Source organism: Lacerta agilis, chromosome W (genome assembly GCF_009819535.1).
Source record: "Lacerta agilis isolate rLacAgi1 chromosome W, rLacAgi1.pri, whole genome shotgun sequence".
Lineage (NCBI taxonomy): Eukaryota > Metazoa > Chordata > Lepidosauria > Squamata > Lacertidae > Lacerta > Lacerta agilis.
The window spans coordinates 1,063,202-1,068,056 of NC_046330.1; the positions used below are offsets into that span (position 1 = coordinate 1,063,202).

General features: G+C 43.6%; 1 pseudogene; it reads left to right on the forward strand.

Moving 5' to 3' along the window:
- The first annotated feature begins 697 nt into the window (after positions 1-697).
- LOC117039803 lies at positions 698-2,946 on the forward strand (annotated as a pseudogene).
- The last annotated feature ends 1,909 nt before the right edge of the window (positions 2,947-4,855 follow it).

Below are 4,855 nucleotides of genomic sequence, written 5' to 3' on the forward strand. Positions count from 1 at the left end.
GAGCAGCAGCCTGAAGGAGCAGAAGGCAGAATGACTCCACCTGCTTCTGATCACCCTTCTTGATCCTGATGTGAACCAGCTGGCTCCAGCTTTCTTAAGCAGGGTTTCCAGTCTCAGTCAGTTGTTCGGAACAACATTTGTCATTCCTGGCAAGACCTTCTTGCTTCTCATGACCTTGGACTCTTGGCTTTCTTGACCCCCGGACTGTCTGACTACGTGAGCTGAGATACTCCTGACCTTAAGACTGGACTGGACCTTGTATATGGACTCTGCCTCCAGCAAGTACCCCCCTGAGCCTTGGCTGGTTGGCTAGCAGGGCGGTTCACAAAAAAACTTTTTTAAAAAAGATGCCTGCTCCAAAGGTCTTATCTTACTACACTAGGGATTATATAGCTATATCTGAAATTTCATGCATATCAGTTAATATCTTGACTGTCCTCCACGAAAATAGCTGTTTACTTGGCTGTTTTCCTATGTCGTGAAGGCTGAAATTTCAATTCAGTGGAGCAGGGTCAAGATATTAACTGATATGCATGAAATTTCAGATATAGCTATATAATCCCTAGTGTAGTAAGATAAGACCTTTGGAGCAGGCATTTTAAAAAAAAGTTTTTTTATGAACTGCCCTATTGGCTAGCCTCTCCTACCACTGAGCTCTGCCGTGGCTGGGCAGCATGGGAGTACAACAGGCACCACCATGTTGCAAGTGTTCATCAACCATGTTTTACAGGACTTTGTGGACCACTTTGTGGTAGTTTATCTGGTCAATATCCTGATCTACTCAGATGACATGGAACAACATCAGAAACATGTGAGATTGGTGCTGCAGAGACTACAGAAGAACAAGATGTATGCTAAACTGGAGAAATGTGCCTTCCATGTATCCATTGCGGACTTTCTGGGGTACTGGGTGTCTCCCGCACATGTGGATATGGACCTCTCCATAGTCAGTAGTGTTCTGAGCTGGTAGCTGCTCAGATGTAAAAAGGACTTGCAGTGGTTCCTGGGGTTTGCTAACTGCTACAGGGCTTCATGAGTCTTAGCTACCAGTGCAGATTAAAACGCGTAAAAATACAATACTAAAATCAGTTAAAATAATTTACAATCAAAATAATAGGGTGGGTTCTAAACCCATATATCAGGTGTCAAAAGCCGAAGAGGTGCATCTTCAGCATATGATGAAAGCTATACAATAAAGGTCCCAGACACATTACTGTGGGGAGGGAATCCCACAGTTTTAAGGGCTGCCACAGAGAATGTATGAATTCTTGTAATTGATAAGTTTGAGGTGAGGTGACATGACAGTTTTGTCTGTGTGGTTTTACTGATAATGGCTTTCACATATATATCCTGCTATCTGCTGCTCTTGTTATCCAAGGTTAAATGGTTAATTTTCCCTAATAAACACACAAACCTGATTATTGTTAGTTGCACTGTATTGTAAGACTGAGTCTTGCCCTGCAGTGGTCATATGAATTGTCCCTAAAGAGACAAAACTGGTAGCTTTGTCTCAGACCCAACAATCAGCAGGTGATGTCTTGTTGTTGGTGCCACCACCAGGGTCTGCCCAGTTGGCACTGACCCATGACAGGGCCTTATCAGTGGTGGTTCCTCACTTGTGGAAAGCCCTCCCTAGTGAGATGTGCCTACCGTGAAACATGGTGTTTGCACTGCAAAACACTGCAGGGGGCAATTTACAGGTGTTTGGCACCATTTTTGAGTGAATAAGACAACGTCAGGTTTTTGGCGAAACCGTGACCCCACGGGTTAGGGCACTGTCAGGGACAGTGCTGAGGGCTGCACTGAGAAGGGACGGTGGGAGCCTGCTCCTCCCCCCTGCTCCTGATCAGGATCCTGAATCTTCCCAGGAGCAGGGAAGTAGTATAGATTTGGAACAGTGGTTTGCAGGGGGACATAGTTTAGAAGGCATAATCTGGGAAGTACTGGGTGGGAAACAGCTAGGAGGAGAAGAACTGGGAGAGAGAGTTAACAGACTCACTGTCACTGTTTGCAGCCCTATGTGCTCTAACACAAAATGATATTAAAAAAAAATATTGCATTCTCAACCTCCAGTCAATTAAGACTAATAATAGTAACAATTGGATTAAACCAACCTCAACTTGCCTTCTTCCACATCTCCACTCAAGCTTTCTTCAAAGCTATACCATTCCTATGCTCAGGTACAATTACCCACAATTTAAATGATGAATGGGACATTTGAAAAATGGGCGGAGTACAAAAAATACTACCAACCACAGCTACATGCTTGACCATCGGAGACCTTGCCCTTACAGGAACTCCCTTTTTATCAGGTTTTTGTTCAAAAGACACAATTATTGAAACTGTAAACAACTCCCACCTGAATGCCTGAGCCCTAATAATTACCCTCTTCACAACAATATTAACCGCCACCTACACTATACGAATAACCTTCTACGTCCAACTAAACACACCATGAACAACAACTATCATAAACGAAACTCCCCCAACCCTTATCAATCCCCTCATCCGCCTCGCTATTGGAAGCCTTCTAACACTAATAGGTTTAATCCTTATAGCCACTATTATACCAACAAAACCAACCACAACCACCAAACCAACCTCCTTAAAACTATCCACCATAATTGTTGCCATCCTAGTAGCACTATTCACCCTACAAATCGCAAAAAACCACCTGACTTACTACCACAAAATGAACAAAACACCACGAATTTTCCAACCAACTAGGATTTTTTAATCCAACATTTCACCACCTCATACCAACAACCTACTTATTTATAGGACAAAATATGACCCTTCACATTAATGATCTGCTTTGATTAGAGAAGGACTGGTTTCTTTAAATCTCCCTAACATTAAAGCCAACACCTTAGCACAAAAAGGCTTTGCAAACCCTACCTATCAATCTTTATCATTACTTCAGCATGCTTCTTCACAGTAATATGAATGAAACCACATGAAGACCCCCTCGCACCTACCCTTGAGTTAATTCTAACACAACAAACAACGTCATCAATCGTGTATTGATGTCAGATACACAAACTGTGAGCTTGACCAGGAGTGTGGAATACAATACTAAGTCGGAAAATGGAATTTTCCAGATCTATCCTGACTCAAAGCAGGAGTCAGAACATGAATCAGAATCTGATTTTGATGAGAGTGATTTTGAGTTCTTGAGCACCAGAGACACTCCTAGGCATTCTGATGTGTCAGATAATAAAGAGAAACCCATATTTATGATAGGGTCATTGTCACCAAAGAAAGAGATTTCTGCACAAGGCAGAAGTGTGCAGGTCAAAGTGCTCAAACAAAGGACAGCCACCCAAAAGGTTTAAGGATTAATTTGCCAAAAAGGTGTTTGCTGGTAAAGCTGTTTTTGAACCAAAAAAGTTTTTAGGAGGTTATTTATTTATTTATTTATTTATTCATTCAGGAATTATCCCCAGATGAAGCTAAGCCATGGATTGCTGCTATGCAAACTGAACTAAATTCCTTAAACAAAAATAAAACATGGAAGTTAGTAGAAAGGCACCCATCCATGAAACTGATAGATAGCAGGTGGATTTATAAAGTAAAGACACACCAATCTGGCCAAGTTGTGTGCCACAAAGCAAGGTTGGTAGTTTGTGGATTTGCTCAGGTCAAAGAGCAAAATTATCACGAGGTATTTGTGCCAACAATTCGATTTGAAAGTATTAGATTAATGTTCAAAGTTGCAGCTCAAGAGAGCATGCAAGTATCCTCTCATGGTGTTACCACAGCATTTCTGTATGGAAATTTATTAGAGCAGGCATAGGCAAACTCAGCCCTCCAGATGTCTTGGGACTACAACTCCCATCATCCCTAGCTAACAGGACCAGTGGTCAGGGATGATGGGAATTGTAGTCCCAAAGCATCTGGAGGGCCAAGTTTGGGGATGCCTGTATTAGAAGATATTTACTGGTATATGTTGTCACCTGAAGGAGTTACAGTGGAAGAAGGACTGGTGTGCAAACTGCAAAAGTCCTTGTATGGACTTAAACAGGCAGTAAAATGCTGGAATACCAAATTAACAAGCACACTAACTGTGAGGAGTGAGCTGAAAGGGTTACACTCAGCTCTGCAGCTGCGTCCAGCCCACAGGGGAAATGACATTGTGTTTTCTGTGTATGTAATGTTATTGTTGTATTTCCCAGTTGTTCAGTTTGTCGGTTGTTTTTCACAGAGCTGGTCAGAGACGCAAGAATGTATGCGCTCTCTCCCAGTTCTTGATTTATGATCTGCTGTAATAAAGTTTGCTGCTTTGCTGAAAGAAGCAGGAGTTGCTCTGAGTTTATACCAGGCGTTTTCCAGACGCTTTTTGCAGGAGGTTTGCTTCCAAAGAAGGCTGCGCCAGACTCTGCTGGAATCGAAAATAAGTTAGCTGCGCAACAGAAGCCTGCTGGACGCCATACTGTCGATATTTATGGCTTGTGGGCGTGGGGTTTTTTCTGCTACGGCCCCCCGCAACTTCAGAGGTTATGGGCTTATTAATTAGCCTGCCTGCAAGCGTCGGTGCACGGAAGGGCTGCTGGCCAGAAGCAGTAAATCCATCCAGCTGGGAGTGCCGCCAAGCAGGCTGAGCGCTCACTGGGAAAGCCGTTCTCTGGAGCCGGGAAGCTGAATCTACAGTCGTGAGTACTGAGAAGCCCCGGGGGGAGAGTTGGCTGCTGCTGAGGGTGCAGAGTTCTTTACTTGTCCCTATGGCAAACTGAATGGGCAGAACTTTCTGGAGTGGCAAGTGAAAACCGAGGCGGGGCTTCCAGTTTGGTCGCTGCTGCAGCCAAGTCGAAAACTGCCGAGTTTGCAACTCAGGCAGCCCATCCAAAGAGGGAAA